The following is a 27177-nucleotide window of genomic DNA, read 5'->3' as shown; positions in this document are numbered from 1 at the left end:
CCAAGAACCAAATGCAATACAGTGACAAACTCTTGCCTTGTTTTTGTCTTCTTTTTTGCTTTAATGACCTATGAAAATGATGTTTGTATAGTTCTTAATTTTTAGAAATGCCATTTAGTTAAAACTTTGAAGGAATTTATCAGTTTAGAATATTTACCTCCATGTAGTTCTCCTTTCTATTTCTGCTTGTATTTTACCAGGAAAAGCAAATAAGTGAATTTGTCAATTGATTATTTTTTTATAGTTCCCTTTTGCCTACTGTTTATCTACCCCTGTGCCCCCATCCTCCATTGCTGAAAATTCTCAGGACTACACTGCTGTATTTATGGTGTCATCAGTACACAAGTAGAATTAATTGATAGTTCCAAGGCACTTTCCATCCACCTTATTCCTCCTCCTTGGTAAGAATGAAACTTGTTCTTTCCTACCTCTGTAAGAGCTTGCCAGGGCATTCAAGAGTCCTCAAAAATAAGCGGTATGATTTCTGGTATTTAAATTAGTTCATTTAGTACTCTAGAATAAATGTTACAGGTCTTTGCCCACTTTGAATGTGTTCAGTTATCTGGGATATTTTTCGTCATGGTGCATACGAGAAAGACCCAAACAACATATAAGTTCCCATAGAAAAATCCATCTTTTGTCTTTGCCCTCAAGTCTAGATTTAATAGGAGGCACACTGAATTTCAGGATCACGAAGAACTGTGCAAGAAGGAATTCAGAGTACATTGAACCTCATCAGCCAGGGTTTTACTTGCTGAGATATCTACATGTATATGGATTTATGTGGCTTAATTTACCTATGTGCTAGTGTGACACATTGTATAAGAAGTCAAGTGTTCTACAACACGCAAGTGTGCCACTAATTGAAACGGATGTGTTAACTCAACAGATAGTACTCCATGTGATCCCACAAAAAGCTAAAACCATTGTCAAGTGTCTTTACAAGTCTACGATGGACGATTCTGGTCTGTGCCTCTTCACGTATAAGGTCTGATAATACCATATGCCTGGTGTTCAGAAGTCACTTGTCCCAAAAATTCTGAATATAAAAACTGTCCTTCTGTCAACCTAAACATACGTATTGGTTAAGGGAAATTTAAAGAAAATATACTCAGTGTTTTTAAAAGTAACTCTAAAACTTGCTTATGACTGCTGCTTGTTGGTGACTCAAGCATGTTTAAAAGTAGTTTTATAAACAATTTAATTCATGTGAAGCAACTTCTAGTTTTTTTTACATTTAATTGCATGACTTCAAACTGAAATAATTTCCTTCTTTACAGAGTGCTGATACTTGTTATTTTCTGATTAATATGGTGGCTGTTCTGGTGGGATGCTCTGATACGAGGCCCTGATTTACCGGAGAATCAGAAGATATGCATAAGGGCTATTGAAATACAGTTAAAATGCTATTTGTTTAGAAACTGAAGACGTGTTTAAGAGTTTTGTTGAACAAGGAAAAAGATGAAGCACTGGCTTTTGCTGAACTGGAACTTTGGTCATATTACAGATTATAGTGAGATACCATACCAGACTTTCACAGCAGTTGCTAGGACTGACAACTGAACTATGTACTGCATGGTACTCTGTCTGACATTGGTACGTCACACACAGCTTACATAGGTTTATCTAACAACAAATATAGGTATTCATTCTTTCAAGTTTGATGCTCTTTAAGAAGCTGCTAGTTAATAATTAAAGAGACTTCTTTTTAATTTAAAATTGCTTCTTGGGTAGTGTTAAAGATAATATGGCCTATTTTATAGTAACGTGCCTTGGATCAGTTAGGAGGGCAGACCTGTAATGCTTAGCAACATAACAAAAACACTAGCACATGCATTAAGAATGGGAAGCTAACTTAAACAACGACTTGAGCAACTGTCAGCAGCAGTAGGTGGGAAGCCAATGTAGAGGCTCAAGTATAGCGGTGATGGTAAAATCGCACAGTTAATAAGATTAGCTCTGTGTGATCTAATATGTCGAAAGAAAATTGAAAATATAACTTTCCCCTCATAATGAAATATGTAAATAATAATACTTTCTCTAAGTGCTAATGAGCACAGCAAACACCCAGTTGTCTGAGTTTTCTTCTTAAGCATTACATAAGTTGTCTTGGGGAAACATTTGAAAATAGGTAAGCACTTAATTCCATAAAAATCTTCAATTCAGTTGCAATAAATAATTAATAAAATAGTAACTGGAAGTAAGAAATAAACAACTGAGATAAAAATTTAAAGGATAAAATTACCTTCTGATAAGCTCTTAATGAAATCTTCGGTATTTTGCTTACTCTTTCCTCTTCTTTTTCTCTCCAAGGTTACAATTTAATTATAAGAGCATTCACATACTCCCTGACTTGTGTGTATGCTCCTTTTGTTGCAATATGAGTAGGATATGGGCTTGTAGTGCCTTTTCTGATAAACTTGAAAGATAGACTCCGAAATTGTATTAGGCAACAAAGCACCAATTATTATATGTGAAAATAATATTAATCAAGAATTGGCTGCTTAGCGCAGGGGTGCTAAGCTACTTCCAGGACCCACTTGTCACAGCTAACGGTGATCCGTGCTCCAGCGAGATGCCTCATCAAAGGTCAGGTGCTACAATGGATGCCCCTGTTGGATGTCTCTGGAAGGCAGCAGGTGTTTAATATGGTTGGGGAATGTTAGCCTGGGGACTCTGATGGTTGATAGTCTCTGAAGATTTGGAGGTTTGATCCTGTCTTTTAATAGCTGAAGTTTGACCAGCCACTTAGAAGTATTTTTGGCACAGGTTGACACATAGGTGCAGTTCTTGGACCATGGACTTTTGGCATCCCAGATACTCTGGAACCTGCCAGCTGATGTGGCAAATACTCTTTTGTGCTACATGAAACTAAATGTTTTGACCAGCCAGTCCAGTTCCTTTTCAGATAATGATACTTACCTAGCTTTCCTGCATAAAGTCCCGGTTGGCACTGGAGAATGAGGGTTGTGCATCTGGCTTTTGGAACAACTGGGAGAAACCAAGGTGAAGGAAAGCAAGCAGAGTCCTTTCCGAGGGTCTTTCCTCATGTCATGATAACCAGCAGAGAAAGGAAAGACTTGGTTTGCTTAAGGTGTTCTAGCTGTCATCTTATGTATGTGCTGAACTTTGCCTCGTGGCAGTGCTTTCTGACTTCGGGAATTAGGTTCTAGGTTTCTGATTAAGCCCAAAGTAGAAAAATTGTTAATAGTTCTGAGGTGACTAAAAGGTCCCTGTGTGTTAATCCTATGTAGGTCACAGCAGAATACATATGTTGACAGGGAGTTGACATTTGGGTTTTATGTTTTGTTTGGGATATATGGTTTTGTTTATATCAGTACAGTTTTGTACTATGTACATAACAGCACACAGACAGGGCGGGGTTTTTGCCTCTGGAAGCCGAAAACAGAGCTGTCACCAGTGTTTCTGGCTTTATTGTTTTGTTTTGTTTTTTAACAGGTAGAGTAAATAGGAAGTTATAGATTTCTTTTCTATAGATACTGCTTTTCCCTATAAGCAATCTCTTTTCTGTGTCTGTGCTTTGCCCTTTTTTTTTTTCCTTTTTCAGATAATTTATCTTTGTTTACTTCTTCTTTGGAGAACTTGAAGGTGTTTTTAAGCACTAATCTAAAATTACATCCCGCTTCCATTTAACAGAAATTAAAATAGCAGTGGACATTTTTTCGCTTTCTTTCCTTCTGTCTTATCGTCAGAGGGGAAAGAGGATGAGTTACTGAGTTAGGAGTATATTAAGGTTTGGAGTTCTTTCCTTGGGAAGGCAGTGGGAACTTGCAGATGCTGTAAACCACACTGAACTGATAATTTGCTTATGGAGCAACAAATACAATGGCTAATTTTAATTTTGTTGTTTCTGGAACCTAGTGCAGTTCTTGTCATAGAGATGCCACGCCACAAGCAGTGAGTAAATAGCAATTGCAGCCACAAGAAGGAGTGTGGCAAAGCGGATAGAGCTGCCTGTCCTGACTCTTGCATTCAATTTCTGCCTCTGTTATTAACCTGCTAAGTGATGTTAGGAAAGTTAATTCATTTCTTACTCTTTTTGTCTGTTTAGATTGCAAGGCTTTTTGTCCAGATATTACACATCAGTTCATCTCACTGTGCTTTGGTGCCTGTGGGGTCCTTCAGTTGCTGTAGCATTACTATTTTCACTTGCAGAGTTTCTCTTGTACTGTGGTATTAACTCTCAGGGACTCACTGTGTGCCGTGGAATCCTGGAGACACTTGAATATTCCTTCTGCAAGAAGAAAGCTGGTAGTACTATTCAGAGCATGGTTTAATGTTGCATCTGGTCTTGCGCAACTGCAGGCTGATGCCAAAAGCGGCAGTACTGCTTCAGCCTGTTCTTCCCCTCTCTCACATCAGCCCCCAGCCCCAAGGTGAGTTCAAGGTAAGCAGCTAATTCAATAAAAAACCCTAACTGCCTGGGAAGGAAAACTACATGAGATGACTACGCTGGCGTGGCCTGGCTGAGAAACTACTAGATGTAACACAAGAGACAAAGAGGGAATAAGCAGCTGGAAGTAGGTGGGGGGAGTAGTACTGTTTCTTTCAGCAGCAGGTAATAAATACACCAGATGAGACATAGCATGAAAACCTAGGCTTATTAAGAGCTGCATTTTACAACCACATTTTGAATGTAGCAGAAGAATGGCTTGCAATGCATGTGACAGCCCGGCTTCAATTCTGCTCTTGTTAGTTGCTGCTGCTGCATATTCTTCACTGGAAGAATATGCAGCAGCATATTCTTTTGTAATATAGTTTATCTTTTGTAATATAGTTTTATAATTGGTTTTTCTGAAGTAGCAATCATCTTTGTGATCCACATTACAATTTCAAGGGATATTTCTGATGCCTAAATATAGTTTTGATTGTATTTAGTTTTAATTTAAATTGAAGTCCACTTAATCTTGCAAATTGAGCTGACAGAAGTTGCTCTTGATGTGATATATTCTGCAGACTACTTGTATTCATAATTTTGCCTTTAAGCTCTGTCAAGAAACTTCATTCTTCTTTGAAAATGGCTTCTGTAATTGGAGTTGACTCTTGGAAGGGCATTTTGCACCCACTGCCCTTTCTCTTAAAAATGTATGCACCAGATTAGATTGGTTTCTTTGATCTTACTTTGTGAGCCTCATGTAATAAGATTTTGTGTTGAAGAACGTGTCTTTTCTTCCCACTCGCCCTAAGTGTCCATGAAATAAAGAGGGGTGAGCAGGGTGGAGGAAGAGAAGTGATATGTTAAAATCATTTTGGAAAATGTAGTGACTAACTTTAATCTAGGAGTTTTTACACACAGCCCACACATGCTTGCAAGGATGTGAATATTTCCTGTCGATTGCATTCATGGGTGAGGTCGCTGAGTAAATTCAGCTAAGCAAGGGGAACAGTTCAGCAGCTCAAAAAGCAAGCGTGCCTCTGAGAACTCTGCAGCCCAATGGGGACCCCGGCTCTGAAGCCGTCTGTATAACTGACCTAGCCAATGATGTTGCTTGAAACTTCACATCTGTTATTTCTTACTGCCCACTTTTCTGGCAACAGCCAATCTTCATTTTTTCCATTATAGGCAGCTGCTGGAACTAAAAAGAGCTTGAGCTCATTTTCAGATGTGCTAAATAGACTGTGTTTTACCTTTATTTTTGCCCCCCTTCTTTCTACAACATACTAAAGCACACTGACTTACTTCAAAAGTATGGGATCTGTGAGTTGCGCGCTCTAGATGTGTCTGAAATTAAGCAGATTTGCATGCTAGTGCATGCTAGTGCATGCAAATGATTTCTTAGAAACGGGGCTATCATAAAGTCCAGTAAAAGAGCTATTCTTAAAAAGAATCTGTCAATGAAAGAGGAAATCTATATAAATTGAGAAGGACTGATTGTCAGGAATGACCAATATTATCGTTAAAACCTGCTTTCTACCCTGTGATTAGGGTTACATACGGAGAAAGCAGAGCAGTGCACGGACCTCAATGGTGGAGCCAAGTACTTTATGTCCAAGTAGAACTGAACTGCTTGAAAGAAATAGTTCCTTTTTCATTTCTTGAGGCTGACCTACCCTTTTTCTCTATGTCCCACAGAGGAATTATTCTCTTATATCCTTCTGGCCCTCTCTAGCTTAAGCTGTTGGAGGGAGCTGTTAGATTACTTTCCAAAGCTATTAAAAGGAGGGAGGTATTAGGGCCTCTAAGCAAGCTTGCAAGTAACCTGTTGATGGCTGTCCAAACCCATATGTCTAAATACATTGTGGAATTGAAGCATAAGAAAACAATGTTGTTTTTTTTCCGCCAACAATTTATGCACTCAGACCATGGAAAAAGCATTCAGTGAGAGTTATGAACTGAGAACTGGGGTGCCTGGTGAGCAAATGTTACTAGCTGAACTTTTTACAAATACCAGGGAACCACCAAAATCCCTACTTCACTGATTTTTAAAACAGCATGAGATCAATAGAGATGTGACTTAATCACAACAGCTGCTGCTACATGTAGTCAGGAATCCCTGACCCTCAAGGCCTGCGGTCTGATCGTGCTGCTGCAGTTCTGCATAGGGGCAGTGCTTCCCTCAGCCCGGTAATCACAGCACCGTGCAAGGTAATGGAAAAGGATTTAGGACAAAGAGTAAACAACAGGGAGAGAATATTACTGACTTTCAGTGCAATGGAGTAAATAGGAGGAATGGATGGGAGGAGGTGAGGTAACATATCTGACCCAAAGGTAAATGTCGTTTTAGGCTATACATGCCTCTTAAAATGCTTCAGGATGCCCATGAAAAATGTCTTTAAAATTAGTATCTTATTGTTCTGAAATATAAGAATGGTATTCTGATGAAATATAGTTATTATTCCTGGTAATACTGCATACTGCTGTAATTGAAAAAAATTGCTATACCAAATGTAGGCTGTCATTTTGCAGTTTTTATGTCACTTTTTATCTTTTTTTTTACCCACCAAAGCAAAATAGTTTTTTCTACTTGGTAGAAGGCTGCAATTGTCCTTTACCGGATCTTTTTTAAATCCACCTCTTAGACAAATAACACAGGAAGATAAATATTTTTATAAAGATTCTTTTGGGGATAAAATTTAGTGCAGTAGAAAATGAAAAAGTTTATAGTCTCTAAAGATTTGTAAATTTTATTAAATGAGGAAAAAATCCTTCCTTGCAGATAATTATTTTTTTCGTGTATTGGAAAAATTGAGGCTGAGAAGAATAAAAAGAAATTCTATACTAGGGAGGTTGAAAACATCCCTTGAAATCCAACTAGTTTTCCAGATTGCGTTGAGCATATTTCTCTCTAGAAATTGGATACCATTCATATCCCTTTCCGAAACTGTCAAATCCGTTAGGAGTATGATAATAAAGTAGTCCTGCATGGACGTATGTCAAGACAACATTATATTTAATGCAATTAAAGCATTTTCTAGGTGTGCCTCCCTGGCATCTCACCAGTCCATCCTCTGATGGCTGGTTGTCAAGCTGGTTTTCTTTGTAACTGATTATTTTTTTGATTACTTTTTCTGACAGCTGGAGGGACTTCACCTCAGAGGTACTGCTAGCATAATAATGCTTGTGAAATACAGAGGGGATGCTGCTTAGTCTACACGTGCAATATTTAAATCAAAAGAGAATTTACCAAATGCCATGACTCTTGCTTGGAAAGTCCTTATCCCGTTTACTTTTACTTCTTTTAATCACCAGTCTGTGTGTACAGTTCCTTCTTATTAAAGGAAATCAGTGAACAGTAACAGCACACTAATTTGTGCTATGTTTCAGCAAATTATTTAAAAAATTCACCACTTCTTTTTTAGGATGGTACTCAACTAACAACAGTGAGATGGGAATTAGGATTAGCAGTGCAAAATCATAATATTTAACATGTTTTGTGACAGTCTGAAAGGTTGCTATTTTGTTCTAGGTCTAAATGTAGCTTGTTTGTATTCACGTCTGTCCTATATTCTGATACTCTGGCAGTGGTCTGCATTCACCGCTGTGCCTGTAGCAGCTCACCTGTCACTCTAACAAACCACTGCACATACATATACTGTGCCAGGGGAAAGAAGATGTTCATGGTGAATCACGATCCTTCTCTGTTCCAACTTGGCTGTGCTATGGAAGAGTTCACCCTAGGCAGAGCAGAAATGAAAGTGAGGTAAATAAGTTAATAAAAGTTCAGAGGAAATAGAGTAACTTCTGAAAGCACTGAAGGTACTAGAGAGGATCAGTCTTATTAACCAGAAATGATGTAAAATGGCATTTCATGAGATGATGGTCTAGCAAGACTGTAACTTAAAAGCTATTTCTGAGTCCAAAGATGTGAACAGACCCTTAGTGCTGTTTTCAAATGTGTCTGGAGGCAAAGCTCAGAATTTCGTACCTACAGAAAGCCTGTCAGGAGTCTTGGGTGCTTCTAGGTATTTGAGTAGCCTTAAAAGAAACCTGGTTAAATTGTCACACTTTTAACAGTTTTACCTGTTGGAGCATCAAATGGCTCTGTGTACCATGAGCAACTTTCTAATGCTGAGTTTTATTCAGAATGATTATAAAACGTCATTAATACACATTTGAAGGGTTCTGCAGTCATCAGAGAAAAGGAATTATTCATCTGATGAATATTTGACTAACGTTAAGGAATGTAGAGATAGGTGTCCGTAATTGTCATGGTCTAAGGAAACATCCAGAAAGGAAAAAAAAAGGCGGGAGGTGAGACGCACATTTCCAGATACATAGGCCTTCTTCAATGATACTCTGGAAAAGGGAAAAGTTTCTGCATTCACTTATGAGTAGCAAAGTCTCAACTTATCTGTTAGAAACATTTCTGTTTTGAAAGTTGACTTTGTGGAATTTCACAAAGGTTGGTGAAAATTAAGAGAAGTAGATTAAGAAAGGGATGAACAGCAAACAAAACAGTCAAAAAAATAAAAGCCAGTGGCTAGAGAGTTCTTAATGAAACAAAGGTTGAAAGCTATTAATTCCCTGGCTCCCATAAAGTAAGTAACACTTGTTGTTCCTAGGATGGGAGCTAGCGAACTCTCAGGTGTCCAAGTGTGAGGCACGTAATCTATATTGCAAGAGCTTCTGAGGAACTTCCAAGGGTTGTGGTGGTATCACCTCAGTACAGCATTGTGCCCAGCTGCTTAGGTAGCATAGTACTGGTATAGAAAGCATAGAAGAGAGCACAAAGCAGAAATACTTCAAAAAGTGTTTCATTAAGATGTTTTAAAACTAGACTGCAGAGAGGATGAGAAATTAGCTGTATGAGACATTAATCTGGCACACTGGAAGAAAACTGCAGGGCTTGCTTTCTTTCTCAGGCTGTGAGATGTTTGGGCTTGAAGAACTACAAAACTTATGATGAAGTGTTAGTTTCTCTCCTTATGCTGGATGCTGATGATAGAGAAGATATTACAGCTCCTGCTCTGCAAACTCTTATGCACATCGTTTAGATGTACGAGAACTCCTCCTGAAGGTGAGAATCTCCTGTAACTACAGAGAGTGACGGACATCTGTTAAGTGTCTGTAGAAATGGGACTGGGACCGATACTGAGCTGGCTATCACTTTGTTCCATTTTCACTTTTCCTTCTGGAAAAAAGAAAGTTACTTCTAATTTAAATCTGCTGAAGTATTTCGCATAAGTAAAAAGCTGAGTTTGCTCAGCTGTTGCAATACTTCCCTTATTGTAAAAATATTTTTAATCTAAACAGGGATTTTGATTGGTTTTTTCCTTCTTAACACAGGTGAACTAAAAATTGCCGACTTTGTAATGTATCATGCAAAAATTCTATTTTCACTTTGAATGAGTGATTCGCTTCATGTTTGCCATGATTATAGTAGTACCTTCCTCCAGGATTGTTAAATTTACTGACTACAGAAATTGGGAAGCCTTTGCCCCCATCCTTACGATTGCTGTTGTGGCGGAGCGGCTGGTAATGATAAGGGCTTTGAGCTCAGCCCAGTTGCAGAGGCCATCAGGTTCATTTAGGGCTTGTTCTCACAGCTTAATAACTGGGTTTTGGTGAGAGCCTGAGTCAGATGCAGTCCATTTGTTCTGCTAACAGCCCAGCTGTGGGTATGTAAAATCCCCTTTCCCTGTGCTTCTTGCAACAACAGGTTTAATTGTTACAGGCTCCTAGGAACCAATTAGATTAACAGATGTTAAAGGGAGCCAGTTTCAGGTCTTGGTGGGAAGCAATAATTTGAGAAGACTTGTGTAAGGGCTGTCTGACACCTAGGTGATGAGTGTCTGGCTTTGAGGATGCAGGTGCCATGAAAATTGCATCACTTCTCTCCCCTGTTTGCTGAGGCCAGATGGGGACGTTTGTAAGAACAGCAGCTTGAGCACGATCTAACTTATTTTAGCAAATAACAGCATACTCTAGAAGCTCATCCTTGGTTTTATGTTTCCTTTAGTGCATTCGGCTCTGTGGAGCCCTTAAACTTGTGCTTGCTTGAATCTGTCATGTGGAGAGAGTTTACTTAGGGGTCTTTTTGGCTTTCTTTATTATATGACAATAAAATTTGATCTATTAGTTAATCTACTTAATCCATTGTGGAAGCAGAATTGCTTCCTGCTGGATGCAAGCTGAGAGAAAGTTTTAGTACTTTCAGTGTTGGAAATGAGGACAAGGTTTTTTTCTTTTCTTGTTCCTCTGCCGATTTAACCTGTTTTGGTCATGGCTGGAATAGCAGTATATGCTTCAGACAATGGTTAGGATTTACAGAGGTTTATCTGAACATTGAAAGGCAATTTGTTTGCGGCAGTTGCTTCTCAAAAACTTAGTAACAGTTTTGAGGATATTCAGAGGAGCTGAATTGTAAAATGTGTAAGTATGTTTGTATTGCAAGCACTGATATTCTTTCCCTCTTCCCTTCCTATGTAGATAATGTTGATTCTTGCATGACCACTTGCATCTTGAATAGCATTTGGTCTTGAAATCATACAACAGAATTAACAGTTTTTAACGACAGAGACAGAGACCAATGTTGTTTTCTTACTGATACTACTTATTAAATATATTTGGTTGATAAAAGGAAAAAAACAGAGGTGGCAAATTTAGCTTGCAGGTTTTTTCACTTGTTCTAGCTTATTTGTGGGTGGAATGTCATACCATTGCTATTGTAAGCTGTCCAATAAATAAATACTTGTTTTTCTCTGAAAGAAAAAAAACGTGAGTTCTCTCATTAGTGAAAATACACAACAAAGAAGACATGCTGGAATTCATGTACGTGGATCTTAGTGCACTGTCGCTAAGAAATTATCAGTACCAGATGAAAAGCACTTTTGTAACAACCTCTTGCTTTTTGTGCAACAATATGTGATACCCAGCAGTCTGGCATGTGACCAAGGGTGTCACCTTCATGCTTCATGTCTGGATGCATATATGTAAAAAGGCAGATTCCTTACCCCCTCACCATAGTAACAAAATTGTAAAATGTAATTATGAGCAGCACTGCTGAGGTTCCTATATGTATGACTCAAGGAAGACACCAGATATGACTCATTATAAAATCACAAGAACTGGAAATCATCTAAGCTGCCTTAGTTTCGATTGGTATTGGCACATTTCTTTACAGGATCATGCTTGTAGATTCACCTACCAGCATATTTTTGTGGTGTTATCCATGCTAATAAAAAGGAATATCACTGGCAACTGTGCAGTGATATTTTGACGATGGAACTTTGTTTTCTGTGCCAGCTGATGAAATTACAAGTATTGATTTAAGTAATTATACCCATCCTTCACTAAGGGACAATATAAGTTTGACTTTATAGTGGTTAAACATAGGGTATTAAGTAATGTGACACAGATCTTTACAATTTAATTCTTTGGAAGCTAGTGTATGGTAAAATATCATGTATTTAATAAAAGAATCACCTTTCAAAATAGGTCCATAAAACTGGGCGTTCGATATTTACATGATTATTTCCATTCTTGTCCATGAGAAACGAGAGTCAGAATAGCAGACTCTTAGATGAAGAGAAAATGAGTCCATTTTCCACTTGTGTTTAATCTGTAGATCAATTCCATATTCTTAGCTGTTTGTGTGTTTTTTCCTAACTGGCAAAGGGTGCAATGATGCAGCATCTATTGTAAAGGTCCAGCAATTTGCAGCATGCCTAAATCAGCAAGAATTATATGAAGTTATGTCTTGAGTCAGATTTTCCAACCGGGGTGGCCTAATCCACCCAGGTTTTTTAGGCATTTTTAAAATGTTGGCTGTGTCCAAACTTGGAATAATCAGCACAACTGTAAGAGTCGTTACATGATCCACCTGGATTTAATGCTTGAAGTGAGAAACAGCTGTGGCTTTTTCAAGAGCTATTCCTATGACGTTTATCTCCGTATCTGTAGCAACGCTGGTGCACCTCTGTCCAGAGTCCACTGAAGGTAGGTGAAAAACTCTGCTTGGCTTCAGTGAGTAGTGGCTACACCCTTAACAATGCAGTGTATGTTGAGACACACCTCATCCTAAAAGGCTGTTCTAGAACTTCACAGAATTTGGCATGTTTTTTCAAAAAGCCTGCAACGAGGTTGTTACTAGAACATTATTAAGTAGTTTTATTTCTTTCACTTCATTATATTTGAGGCATTTTTTCACCTCTAGAGTCTATAAATCACAGGGTTAAAAGAGGCCCAGAGAGAAATCTAGCAAATATTAGCCTCAGATGTTTTAGAAGCCCTGGAGAAGATGAAAGCAGAGATAGAAAACTGTAGATGAAACATTGGACCTTTTGTCATTGCCCTCATTATTTTTGGAACAAAAGCAGTGTTCTTCTTTGGGACGTAAGTGTATTTACATGGAAAAACCTGTTGAATTGTGGACTGCTCCAGTTCTCCTGCTTTTTAATTTCTAAATAGTTTTGTGTAGTTTACAGCATACAACTTCATTTGTTTAAATTCTGTGATTTGAGGAAGAAGAAAAAGAGCTAGTCAAACTCAAATCTGACTCTAAATGCCTTAACAGGCTAATGTTTCTGTGGCATAGTCTAGAACAAAGTCTGTTGAGTAAAATGTTTATCATTTGATCTAAATTTATGATAACAGAATAGATGTTATTTGCCATGGAAAAGTTATTTAAACAGTGATGGAATGGATTTTGTTCGATGTTTGCTGAAGTGTGATGAAGTACATACTGTAGTAAAGAACATATTATTTTAATTAAATGCATGCACAAGTCTTTGTGATCTTATTATTCTGATCCTCTTTTGATAAAGGTCTAGACTGAGTTTTCCAGTTGCTAAAGCATTTTGCTGACTTGCGCATGATGGCTTACAGTTGCACAATAAGGGTTGGTGGCAGCTATGCTGATTAACATGCTGTCTTTATAATTTTAACAAAATAAGAGGCATTGTCCCAGATCATTATCATAATCTTTAATTTTCAAATGTTAGCATTAGTGTTACCAAGTACTACTGTTAGCTATAGCTGGACAGAATTGCCTGCTTGCTCCTTTAAAAGTAAATTGAATTGTGCCCCTTTGGTCGAAGAGTGAGCTCATCTTTTTGTCCAAAGCAGTCCTCAGTAGGTGATTTGTCCTTTCTAAAGTGCAAAAGGCTAAGGGGAACTATGGTTTTGCAGAAGCGAAAATAAAAACCAGCCTAGGGACTCTAAATCACACAGACGTTTTGGAGGTTGTGTGCAGCATATTGAATACTACTGCATCGAGCAGATTCCAGCGTTTTATTTTCTGAGTGGAAAGCCTTCCTGCAGCGGTATTCAGAGAAAAGCATTCAGTGTTGCTTAACTTCTGGTTCTTTTCAGCCATGGTAGGAATATCCTCTGGAGTTTGCAGTGTTGTAGAAACTATAAATTATGTAGCTTCTGTCAGTGCAGTATTCTAGCACAGTATTTTGTTTACCCATAGCTGACACCTTTGAAATGCAGAGTTGCTTCATGCAGTTCTTCATTGTTCTGTTATAAGCTGACATTTACATGTTACAAAAAATAATTAGTATTCAAACATTAATTTTAGGTCTGAGGGACTATGTAATTCTTTCTCTAAAAAAGAAGGTACTATTGTGACTTTAGTGAGAGCAACAGCTTTTGTTCTGTGGTGGTGTAGGACTGGAGAGGGGACAGTGAAGCTTGATCTGTAAGTTAGAAGAGGTTCTTCCTGAAAGTGAGTGATGGGTTTGTTTGTTGTTAATTAATCTCATCCCGGGATTAATAAAAAACCAGTAGCTCTTGGCACAGTCTCTTGTCTCAGGTTTTATGTCTTATTGCTACCCCCCTCACATTTTAAAGATGACTTTTAGCTCAAAAACGGAAGGAGAATGGAGAGGTGCTGAGCAGGTGGGAGGCTGATGGATAAGCTCCTATAGCAACGGTTTGAATGTTGGTCAATAGGAAGTACATGATGCTTGTTTAGAAAAGGATATTGGGCCAGGGCTGTTCTGAAATGTGCTTTCATCGAATCTCGTTTTAACTTGCATGAAGTATTATCCAGAACAGTTTGCAATTGTTTCAACTTGCCATTTACCAGCTGATGCTGGCTCATACCAAGCTGATGAAGAATTTTCCATGAACTTTCTTAAAACCTGAAACTTTATAAAATCAATATTTTTCATAGGTGTGTACCACAGGCTTTTACAAGAATGGAATTGCTGGTGCAAACAAGAGTCAGATTTGTTTGCTCTGAAACAGCCAACAGCAAAATATCTGTTCCCCATTTCAGCTGAAAGCCCTAGTTGTGCCCTTGTTCACTGATATTAGGTCAAGATCTTGGAAATCTTGTCTGTGTTTGAAGTGATTATTCTTAACTCTTGTGATGCTGGCTCTTAGAGGAAAGTTTGAATGATTTCTGTTTTCTGTATAGACTATGACTTTTAGCTGTAGTGCACAAGTAGTTTTTGTTTGATCTTACGTATTTTTGGGTTAGTTTCTTTTTCTTTATTTTTTTTTTTTTGCGGGAAGGGAGAATAGCTGTCTTGACAGACAAAAATATATTGTATGCTAATGCTAAAAATTGCTAGAAATACTTCCAAAAAAACCTTCCTGCTATGTTGGTTAAACTGGGTCATCTGTGTGCTTCATTACAGTGGTTTGATTTATATTGCCTAATTGCAGCTAGATTTCCGGGGCTTTAGAAATGTTCATTCCATTAGGAAAAGCAGTAGTTTTTTGTTTAAAGAAGAAGAAAAATTTCTGGCAGGAGGCAAGGGAGGCTGTAAATACTGGCTGTATGGGACCTGTTTTGTGTGTGTACATCTTCATAAAATTGTCACCGAAAAATAAATGCCTGCATCCATACTCAGAGGTCGTTGTTGTGGGTTGCTGGCTGGAAGCAATTTGAGTCCTTGAATAAAATGCAGTAATCACTGAAGCTGGATTTCTTGTTACAATCTGTTTTGTTTGATTTTATTTTTTTTAAAATAATAGGGTGGCTGCATTCATTCTTCCAGAGAAACAGGAAAATATTTGATGAATTTGATAAAGGGACTTGGCAGAGTTTCATTTTATAATGAAACATGATTTGAAAGTTTGGATATGTGAATAATATATCTTAGTTTCTCTTCTGCGTTCAAAGGACTTCTTTGGAAAATAAAGTAGATGCCTTTGCTCGAGGGCGGTGTAGGATAGGATGGCCAGAAGAATGCTGATCAAGTGTATGTTGGGGTGAATTACCATTAAATTTTAGCGTGTTGAGTTCTGTATCTCATCTTGTGCTGTCAGACTTCTGGATAATGTCTCTGAGGGGGTGGGCATTAACGTCAGCCTGAGCTCCCCATTTTGGCACGCTGATACGTATGAACAGAATGCTTGTGACTAGGAAGAGGCAGTGGAGCCCAGTGGTTTGATTGCTGCTGGTGAGCACCAAGGGCTGTCTCTGGTACATGAAAGTGGTGATTTATGATATGGGGGTCTTCTGCAACACCTTTATTGGGTATGCTGTTGTTGTGTGTGTTTGTGTTAGGGCAGCGAATCCGTGGTGTTGTGTACAATTCCTCCGTGGATATCAGAGGCTGCAGGGAAGAAATTGTGAGGAAAGAGAAATTTTTAGATCGTCTCACTTCTGTAAACTTCCTGGTTGTTTGTATTAATTTTGGAGGAGACATCTGGAAACTGTGGCTCCAAGAATGTTAAAACTCAGCAGGCAGCGATTAGTAAAACGTACAGAGGGGAACATCTGCAGCGACCACAGGATGGCTTTCTGTGCCTCTCCTCGAGACCTAGCTTCTATGACAACTTCACTTACAAGCTATCTGTTAAGACTTTGATGTAGAAGAGAAAAAAAGCAGATGTAAGATATCATCCTTCGGAGTTATTGGGTATTACAAAGCAACAGAGATACAAGTGGCTTAGCAGCTGTTTCAAGTTAGCCATGACTTCTTGTGTAACTTGGTGGTGATGCTTTAATCCAGGGAGGGAAGAGTATGGGTTACTCTTCCACTAATACAATGTAAATATTTGCGCAGAAGAAAAACGATTATGCAGAGCATTATTCTGTGAGATTGTACTTCCCAAACATGGAATCACAATGAGGATCTTTTTTTAATAAAAAAGGAAAAAAAAAAAAAGAACATTTGTTTTAGTGGGGTTAGGTGATTACGTCTCACATATACATGAGCTTTCTGCATGATCTTTTCCAGGCCATTAATATCTTTATATTTCATTATTTTATCAACTTGCATGCTTCTCTGTTTTCACCATGCTTTCTTCCATCTTCAGATAAAGCATAGCACATTTTCTCAATTTGTTTTGTCTTCCTCATCAGTTTGTCATCATTTTCCTTTGTTCTTCCAATGCGAGCCAAACTGGAGACATTTGCTTCTTTTATTCATAGCTGTTATGGATCTCAAAAACGAAGGGGAAGAACGACCAACAGGATGGGCAGGCTGAGTGACAGGATGAGCTTCTGTAGTTGCTCCAACCTGAGAACACTCATGTGATGAGTTTTGGAAAAGATCAGGTTAGCCAGCAGCTAACAGAGCTAACAGAGCTTTTCTTTGGAGGAAAAGGTACATGATTACAAAGAACTGACATCTTTGCTTAAAGATTGTAAAATGTTTATCACAGGTTTTCTAAAGGTTAATGCAGGATCTTTTTGAGATAGGAGATCTTGCAGTGGAAGTTTTTGTGGTTCAGTGGTCCATATTATGATTATACTGGTAGACCAAGGTCAAATACGCCCCTACAGAATTGTATGATGACTTGGATAGTCTGTCCTTTAAGTACCTGTGAACTGGACCTGCATCTTCTGCTTTCTTTATCTGGTAAAATGTTCTTATCCTAGCTATTGAAGGAGGCAATTTAAAGTATTGATGACCACGTCAAAGTTCTTCCTATTCTCAGAACTCATTTCTTGGCTTTAAATACAATTTTCAAGAACTTGCAAAACAGCATAAAGAAAATTTAAATTAACCTTGCATCCTTCCTACTTAAAAGAGAAATCTGACTTCAGGCAGCAGCTTTTTGCGTAAGGAATTATCTTTGACTTGCCAAAAGACAGTCTTAGAAGATAGAAGGAATTTTCCCTTGCTTTTAGGATAATACCAACAAGATTCATAAATGAAGAGCCTGTAGATTGCACTTTGTGGGGGAGAGGTGGGTGACAGGGGAGGGGGAGGTAAATAGACGTATCTCTCTTTTTCTCTTTCCCAAGTATTGTAACTCTATAGAAAGAAGCCATTTAGAAAGAAATTGAAAAGTATAGATTAAAATGGCAGTGAAGCAGGGCAGGAAAGTCAATTCAACCCACATCTAAGCAGCTCAATTTTTTATAAGTTGTTGAATGTTGAGCAACAAAGGCCATTAAAATACTATTTTCACTTCACATTAAAAATAACATGTGTAATACCTGAATACAACTTACTACACCAGAGAATAAAATTTATTCAAACCACTGTACCTATTTTTCATACGTCACTTTAACTTTGTGGGATTAGCGAGGATATATTCTCTATATGTTCTAATAAAATTTTGCAAGCAGTGCAGTAAGTCTTGACTGAACTGGGTACATTTTGAATATTCGTTTCAAATTTGTTTCAAACATTTGTCAGGACTAACTGATGGCTGCAGTCGAAGAATAATGGGTTGTTTTCAGCTTTGTGAACAGTGTTTTTCAGAATGCAGACGTTGGAAGCATTAGAATTCAACTTGCAAGGACTCTTCATCGCAAGAAGAGTTCTCTCAAAAGGGTTTTCTGTGGCTTGTTTTTAAGTAGTCCACTATAATCTTTAATCCTGCAAAACAGAGATTCATTCCTATAGACACAAAACCCAGGCACATTTGTATGCTTATTATGTAACTAAGGAGAATTAAAAAAAGAAGCATATTCTTATAGGCTGTTATGTGAATGATGTTGGCATTACAAAAAAGAAAGCGAGGACAGCTGTTGTACTTCTCCTCCTGTTACTGCCAGAGGCCTCTGTTAAGGAGAATGAGGTGAACGGCTGAGAAAATATCCCAAATACACTGTGTAAAGCTTCACTTTCACATAGGATCTTACTCACTTTGGGCATGCTAACCTATTAACCTGGGACTTTTCAGCATCAAATGGCCCCTTAACTGACCTCAGAGCACTCCCCATGTTGTCATATACTATGCACAAAGATTACTGCTTGCCAATTAGCTCTACCCTGCACAATCCCCTTTATTGCTGTCAAGGTTTTTTGCAAATTTTCTTCTTCAGCCTGTATTACACTGGGAAAGGCCCTGAAGGGCTGACTTCTGTCTTTTGCCTGGGTGACTGAAACAGGATTTGTTTTAGAGGACTTCTTAACACGTGGCTTAAGAAAGAGAATATTCCATCGATAATTGTGGTTTTTTTCCATTTTGGCGTTCTTTTTTTTCAATCTCCATGGCTAAATCAGTGCTAACAGCTTTTACGAAATCTGCCTGGCAGTATAACTTATGATTAGACCTGAGAGGTGAAGGCTAACTCAGCAGTGTATTTCACATAAACAAGCGCTTAGAGTTGCAAGTTGGAAAGGCAACTTCTCTGGCATAGAGGCAATTTATGGCATTTTAAAAGCCTAGAGAAACTGAGACAATACAAAAAAAAAATCAAAGGCTGGAATATTTCATGCTCTGACTTGTAATTTTAATTGTTTTGGGGCTTTTGTTGTTCTCGCATGCCAAGTTAGCAGCAAAAGCTGCAGCCTTTCTTTTAGCTACATTTTGAGTTAATTTGACAAATCTTTTTTAACGCCTCTAAATCCAACTTCCTGAAAAAAAATGCTCACTTTTTGACTGTCTGAACTCTTCTAGGAATGGAAGCAACTTTTGCATCTCGGCAGCATGGTGCAATGAGGGGTTCAAATGCAAGTTCGCCTCAACTTTTCTCTTACAGTTTTGCAAACTAAAAAATTGCTGAATGTGCTCCTCCCTATAAAATATTCTGGGAAGTGGGTTGAACAGGTTAAATCCTGCCTCTGCTGGAATTGAGAGTAAACTCTTACACATCTTTCAAGTCTATATTCAGTTTTGTTAGATTAGGGTTGAAACCTACTTTGTCAGTAACAAGTACATTCAGGTCCCCCATGAAGAACAGGAATACAGCTGGTTGTCTGATGGTCCTGGGAGTCTCGGGAGAAAAATGGACTATAAGGAATGTTCTGTGAATTTCCATGTCCTTCTCTCTCTGACCTCCAGTTTCTTTGTTGAAATACTTTTTTGGGGGGGTTAATTTCATAGGATATCAATTTTTCAGTCAACTGTGTGGGCATCTGGCTTATAATATGGTAGAGCTTTCAAACCATCCAGGAAATATTTTCGTGTTAGCAAAATCTTGTCATGACAAAATGCATGTGCTAATAAGTAATTAGGGCTGAAAATAAATGGCAGTTCAGTTTGAATAGGTCATTACATGAATTAGAACCATGTGACAAACATGGGTATTTTGGCCAAATAAGCAGTGAAATCTCTACTTCGGACTCTTAGACTGAAAAAATTTTGCTTGTCCCTTCACTTCCGCATCTAATGCTTTCACTAGACTTCATTTATTTCTCAGCTCCTATTAAAACAATGTTTTTTATATTGAAAATAATTGGGAAACTGAATACAGATAGTTTACCAACAGATTAATGGATAATAGCTTTGGTTCAAATAGATTTTTATTCTCAGTTTCACAGCTGAGTCCATAAATAAACTTGCACAATCTGCAATTTAATCAAGCTTAATCTTTCCCCCAGCACCCGCAGGAACTGCCAGTGATGCAAACATTTGGGAATTCTAATTGTATATACAGCGTTACCTAAATCCTTTCATCTCTTTCAGAGAAATTCTTTCCTGTCTGTTATCTGAAAACCAAATTACTTCAGTTAGTATCAGCTCTTCCTGAAGGGAAAAAGGAAAAGGTGATTTTTTTTTTTTTTTTTTAAATACAAATTTACTAATGCTCTTAATTTGCTGGAAGCAGAGTCTTGTTGCTTTCTTTACACACTTATAGATGTACTGTGTTTTTCTTTATGATATACACTTGCAACATTTATTAAATTTTTTAATTTCATATGGATCGCAGTTGGAAATTTCAGATGTAGGTGTTCACATTGATTTTTTAGAGCTCTGAGAGGACACAGTTTGCATTTAGGTTTACTATATACAACTCACATGACTGAGCGTACAGGCATTTGCAATTATGTATGGAGTAATAAAGGCGCTCGGCACTTAACGGTCTAGAAAGAGACGGAGGCTGTCAACAAATACATTTTACCTTCCAAGAGCCCAGAGAAGCCTCCAACAAAGGCCTCCTCTCATTAATCCCATGTCAGGATTTAGTGTCTGATGTTCTGATTTCAAAAGTGCTCTGCCCCCAGAAAGCATCCTGCAATAAAATTAATGTCTTGAAGATAAGAACAACAGGCTGAAACAAAGTACATTGCTGGAACTGGATGACTAAACCAACTGGAAGCTCATTCTTTGAGAGCTTGCTTGGACAGTCTGTGCATATTTAGTTTTTTCAAATATGCACGTGTAGCTGCAATTTCTAGCTGCTGAGCTCCCTTGAGAAAATGAGCTTGAGACGGGACTTGGAGGATAGTCATGGTAGATGAGGTCAGGAAGAGAGTTTGTGCCAAAAACGCCCTGAATGCAGCATAAGAAGAAGAATGTGATGCAAGAATCTTTCATTCTTGCTGCAGATCCTATGGTGTGTGGTGGGTTTTTTGTTGCTTTTCCTTTTTTTCCTCAGCGCGCAAGTCTGATCCATCAGCTGGTGTGATGAATGGTCCTAGTCTGTATCTGGAGAATGGTGTGGCAATCCCTTCCCTGCTCCAGGGCGCTTCATGGTACAGATTCTTCATGCTGTGATTCAGACCCAGCTCTGCCCAGCAAGATCATGGTGGGGGAAAATGCCACAGCCAGATCTGTGTATCTGTGAAATAAGCATTGAACTGCAGGAACCGTTTGGGAAGCTATGTTGTGCATGTCTTCCTGCATGCTCCAGGATGGTCAGTAGCTTCACGTTTACAATTAGCGTCCTTTCACCGAGCCCGTGGCATGGGGGAATCTTTCCTCCCCAGGTTTTTATGAAACTTTGGGGCGGTCTCGCCTAGCACCAGCATTCTCCGATGAGTGTCTTGGGTCTGGTGAGACCATAAGTCTTCTGGTGACCCCCTGCTCAGTGTCAGAGCCAAACGACGGCTGGGCTGTTTCATCTGGAGTCAGAGGTGCTGCTTCTCTGAACACCTTGCTGCTGTTACTTTCAAAGTCGAGCATTACAGCTTGGAGCTGGATCACCGACCCCTTTTTTGAGATGGTTTTAAATGCATATTTTTGCAAGAATTGTCAGGGTTTGGGGTTGGGACGGGGTCATCAGGCTGTTGTTTAGGAAAAATTGGTAGAAAGAAGACTCTTCAAAACTTTGGCTGGGGTGTAGTGTCTGAAAGTGTCTGAATACAAATTCAGTTGTAATGTGGGTAAAGGAGGAAGAGCATTTTAATGAAAACAGAAGGATTATTTTTCTAGTTTTAATCTTGAAGTGGGCGGGGTGCCCAGTGGGTACAATTGGACCAGTGTGACTGAACTGCAGAAAAATAAGACTAAATAAAATGATATTGTTTTTAAACAGCATAGATATGAGATAAACAATAAAGCTGAGTTCTTTGCGGGGAATATACTGCACACCAGCCTGTGAGTCACTGAAACATTGCTTAAGTGAAATAATTTCAGCGCATGACATGACTGCAGAGTTGTGACTGTGAACAAAGAAATATCAATAGTTTTGTCATGTTTTCTAGAAGAAGCTTCTGTTTCTAGGGGCCCTAATTGGTGGGGAGGTTTAAACTATTGTTGAGAAACATTGCTTGTCTATAAACAGAGATAATGGCTTAGCTTTAGGTAAGCCAACAGCATTCTTGCTTCTAAAGCTTTGATATGTCACACTGTAATTTTTGTAATAAATATCCTTCAGCTGGGGATGCTGAAGGCCATTATCTGAAAAGAAGGGGGAGGTCTTGTTCTCTTCCCCACCCACTCGCTGTTGTGTGATCCTGCCCCCTTCCTACTGCCAGGTGCGGTGCTTCTCATCTTCACTGGGAGACAGTTCAACTTGCTCACTGAGAAGATGCCTGTGTTGTTGCTTCCTGGGTTTTCTTTCCTCCCTTTCTCTTCTGGGTTAACTTTTTGCTGGGTTGGTGGATTCAGTGACCCCATGGAGGGATCTGTTGTCCACCAGAATGGTCAAGGCAAGCGGAAGGAAAATGTACCTGGGAATAGGAAGTAGAAGGTCAGGTTTAGCCTCCAAGGAGTCCCTGCTAGGCTGGTTCAGCTATAGCATCTAACTTCACTGTTCACAGTAGTGCATGTGGACATTTTCAAATAGCATTGCAGATGCAGAATGAGGGAGCTTTCGGAATGCTTCCATGCAGAGTTTTAGAAGGTACGGAAATACCGGATTTGAGGTTGCCTGTGCAAAGTAAATTCTGTACGCTTATAGGTGCTTTTCACCTCTCATCGTTAACACCCAGTCGCTCTTCCTGAGTAAGCTGGCTGGGGTGCCCTCAGGACAGGCCCTATCTGTTTCTTCATCAGTCTGTCCTGTCTCCCTGATCCAGATTCTCAGTATTCTTCCAGCTCACTTCATTCCTTCAGCCCACCCAGTCTCCAGCCATGGTGTCATTGTTGTTATTGTTTGTGTGTGTTTGTTTGGGGTTGTTTTTTGGGATTTAGTTTTTAAAGCTCTTTCACTGTTTCCTTCCAAAGCAGCCCCCCCAGCCTGGCCCTCTGCATAGCCCAGTTACTGGCAGGAGAGAGAAAAGCACGCCCTGTCTCCAGCTCTGATTCCAGCTCTGGTCTGTCATGGTGCACAGCTGATTGAAATCACATGTTGTCCCCAGGGGATAGTGACTCTGCTCTGCTGTTCTGGTCAGGAGTCCAGCTTGAGGGAAAGGTGTGCAAAGTGAGGATGCAGTCTGGGGAGCTTTGAGTCACTAGACAAATTTAGGAAAGGCTTGCAACTGCCAAATCGGGGTAGGTGTGCACCCCTCAAGGTCACATAGCAGCTGATAGAATAGAAAATTTTATCCCCTATTACAAGTCTTACGTCTCTATCAGGCTAACAGGCATTTGAAATCTGTCAGGAATGTCTTTCCTTCTTGAAGAAAAGGTCACCAGAAGCTTTTAATGCTGAAAAATGTAGCTTAATTTTCTAAAACATCTGAACCGTTTGGCTGAAACTTGTGCAAGAAAATTCAGCCTCAGGCAGGCATCTGGTGTGGAAAATTTCAGCCCAAACTGCTATTTTGGCAAAGCTATAAGCAATGAAAATCTGTTTTAAGAGTGGAAAGTGTTGAAAAATCTCTGTACTAAGGCAGAACTTACATTTTGGTGGATAAACAGAACCTGTGCTGAGTTTTAGGCTGAACTGCAACAACTTTCATTCACCTTTCCTAGGAAGGGAAGACTTTACCCAACTTGAAATTCACCAACAAACAAGTGTGTCAGTTGAACTTTTTTCTTACACTTACATAGTTAACTTTCTGCAGCCTTAGCTATTACCAGGTTAAATGTGGAGAACTTCTGTGCTGCCATAACTAAAACTTGAGGAAGAATATCCTTGGTTGTGATGGTGTACAAAGCTTTTCTTGCAGCTTCCTGCAGCCACCAGGAAGCCACACAGCAGACAGTGTTATGGGATTCAGTTTTATAGTTAGTGCTGGACCATTTTGAGCATGTGCATCACCTGGGCTGGAAGTTACTGCAAAACTCTTTGGGTTTTGTGTCTGCATCCCAGTGGAGGTGTTGTAGAAACACAGTGACTGCCCTGCACATCCTGTTTTGATTTGGCTGATTTATTGTCCTGTGGTTTATAGACTAGCCATGTGAAGGGCATGAATCTGAAGTTTGACTGATTGCACCATAAAAGAAAGCTCTTTTCAGATCACCCTGAAATTCTTACTGCACTTCTGTCCAGCCATGCAAGCTTACCCCAGCCACAGCTGCTTTTGTACCTCTTGCTGAAACTTGAAACTGGGAGAAAGGTAGAGAAAGTCTGTATGCAGATTTTTGAATGTTAACCCCACACAGGATTTTTTCTGTTCCATTCTGCTTTCTTATGGCTCTATTCAGCAGTGCAGTTGTTTTTACAAGTACACTAATTAGCTTGTGTCTCATACTTAAGGCCAAAATCGTTTGTTGGATAAAATTTGTGTACCCTGTTTCTAGGAACCTAGTTGTATTACTTACCTCAGTTAATACCATTTTATAGACCCCTTCTGTCATGTGAATTAAGGATCCTTGGATGTTCTGTGATATGACACATTTTTAAGATCTCAGGCCATTCTTGTTGCTGTTTTCTGGTCTGTCTTGTCTACATCTTTTGCTCAAGTGTAAAGCAAAAAGCTGGATGCCTTGAAAATCTGTGGAATCATTTCCTTCTGTGTCCTCGTAAGAGTGCTGGCACATCCTTGAATTAGAAGTTTTTAGTTTTGCTTTTGTCATCTTGTCATACTTTTGACTTCTACTCAGTTGTGACCCATTTTACAGCTGGATCCTTTTTTGTAATACTGCTACCCGCTCTTCACTCTGTCTTTATAGACTTGATTTCTCTTTCTTGCTGCTTGCCCTCGTTCAATGTTGTCTTTTTTGATTTCATGCTATTTTATGTTGTACTTTCAAGAAATAACTGAGTAGTGCTCGGTGTTGCCGCCATTTCCAGATTCCTTGATGCTGCGATTTTTTTAAAATATAAAAACAAAACTCCATTCATCACCTCCTTCTGACTGAGAAGGGGAGAATGGGACAGTTTTGAAGTAGAGCTCATTCTGGTCCCTTCACCATCCCCTCCAGCCCTCCCCCCCCCTTTTTTTTTTTTCACTTTACCAGAAACATTCCAGATCTGTCTGTCTGTAATTTTCTGGACATCTGAGCAAATGCATACATTCTTGAGATACAGCAAAATATTATCTCCTTCCTGAGTACCATTTCTGGGTGAGAAAGCAGCAGAGCTGTTCCAAAATGCATCAGTATTCTATTACTACACTTTTCCTTTTCCTTATTTAATCTCATGGATAGTTAATTCATAGTCCTGGATACGTACAAGGGCTTTAGTTTCATTGTGTTTATGATATGTAATTGCTATAGGCAGGTCCAATTACTGACTTACTTCAGTTGGATGCTTCTTGAATTCCTCTACTTAAGGTCATGTCTGCCTTACAGTGAAAGGTTGTAAGGGTTACCTTTGATGTAATCAGTTTTAGCTTACTGTATGTTTTTCGTTGTCTTTTCAGATATGTCTGTTTCTTTGAAATGCAGTCTTGAAAAGCCCCTCATTGTACCTTTTGGTAGCTGCTTGGTGGACTTAGTGTTAACCACTGTCTGAGCTCACAATATTGCAACACAGCACAAGAATTTTTTGACCTAGGTAGTCTTCTAGTGTTACAGCATGTATGGGTAATGTGAATATAATGTAAGCATCGGTTTTTATTGTGAAAAGGAAAAACAAGCTTTATCACTGGCTTTTGAGAGGGCTGACGCTCAGCCTTGTTGTGTTCAAAACATTGAAGCCAGGATGTGACAGACACGCAGTGATACATTCACCCTCAACTAAGTTTCTCCATTACCTGTTTTCTTTAAGAAGCCGTTTCCCAGTGATTTCATGATACGTGTTTATTCTTCTGAACTTTTAAAAGGTCACTCATCATTTCGAGGGCTCTCTCAGATGATTAGTAATTAGAGTCTCACTTCCTGAATAGCAGCCAATCTAAGTGAAAACATAGTAACTGAGTCAGTTTGTTGTTTTGTTTCTAAGATTACAGTTGTAATGCTCAAAAGAAGCTTGTATTCCTGTGATCAAATAGCAAGGCAAGCCTTATGGAAACGATGAGTTCATAGGCTGTTGGTGATGAAGTTAGAATTTTTAAATGATACTGAGCATTTCTAAGTATATCCTATGAAATCTTTCTGCTCAGAATATCTAAGCAGATAATAAATCTGTGCCAACATATTTACTGTTTCAAAGGTTTTGCTGTAGTTGAGAAGTTTGATATCTACAGCCTTGACATTGTGTATTAGTTTCTTCTGTGAACTAAATTCAAACAATGTCACTAACCAAAGGGATTTGTGTCTTAATATTCTGGGGAGTACATGAGAGCATTTTACCAGCTGAAAGGTCAGTGTTGTAGTCTGTATTTGTTTTGTGCTTTAAGCCACAATTTTATTTTAACTAGGAGCTAAATAATTTTATACATGACAAGTTACTGCAGCATATATCTAGCAAATCTTTTCAAAGTAAAATAAAACAAAACACGCACACCCATCACTCCTACCCAGTGAGCATTGCCTGGATTTTGTTGTTGGAGTCAAGTGGGCTTCGGTTTCTTGCTTTCATGACGGGGGGTAAAAAAGTGGTGGGGCGTGTTCTCTGTTTTCTCAGTCTGTTTTTTACGGTGCATCTGTTTGCCAGCATGCATAACAGTTTATCAGTACTGGAATAACACCTACCTCCCTGAGACAGTGTGGGGGAGCATGACTTTGAATTAATTTAGATGCACACGTAGTAGCATTGTCAGACTTAAAAATCTGCTCTATGCCAATGCTTAATTTTATCAAGTTAAATATAAATCTTTTTGTAAAAGATGTTATTTATATGCTACCATAGTTAAATCAACTGAGTTTATAGTATAGTTTTAAAATCAGCATAGGTGCTTTTAAGAAAGGTGCAATAATGGAAGTGTTGCCCTATTCCCTATTTTCCACTATGGATGCAAATATAGCTTATGTCTACC

General features: G+C 38.9%; 1 protein-coding gene across 6 annotated transcripts in view; it reads left to right on the top strand.

Annotated features, from left to right (window-relative positions):
• LHFPL2 (LHFPL tetraspan subfamily member 2) overlaps positions 1-27177 on the top strand; it is a 123256-nt gene that overhangs the window by 64953 nt on the left and 31126 nt on the right. Inside the window, exon 1 of one of the 6 annotated variants that reach the window (XM_054185135.1) lies at positions 4243-4397. The exons of 4 other annotated variants lie outside the window; for them this stretch is intronic. The gene's annotated coding sequence lies outside the window, so the exon portion shown is untranslated. Of the gene's footprint in view, positions 1-4242; positions 4409-27177 lie in introns of those variants that run through there. One more of the 6 variants, XM_054185134.1, reaches the window with a different exon arrangement.

The sequence above is a fragment of the Rissa tridactyla genome, chromosome Z (genome assembly GCF_028500815.1).
Source record: "Rissa tridactyla isolate bRisTri1 chromosome Z, bRisTri1.patW.cur.20221130, whole genome shotgun sequence".
Lineage (NCBI taxonomy): Eukaryota > Metazoa > Chordata > Aves > Charadriiformes > Laridae > Rissa > Rissa tridactyla.
This window is presented reverse-complemented; position numbering and strand designations above follow the sequence as displayed.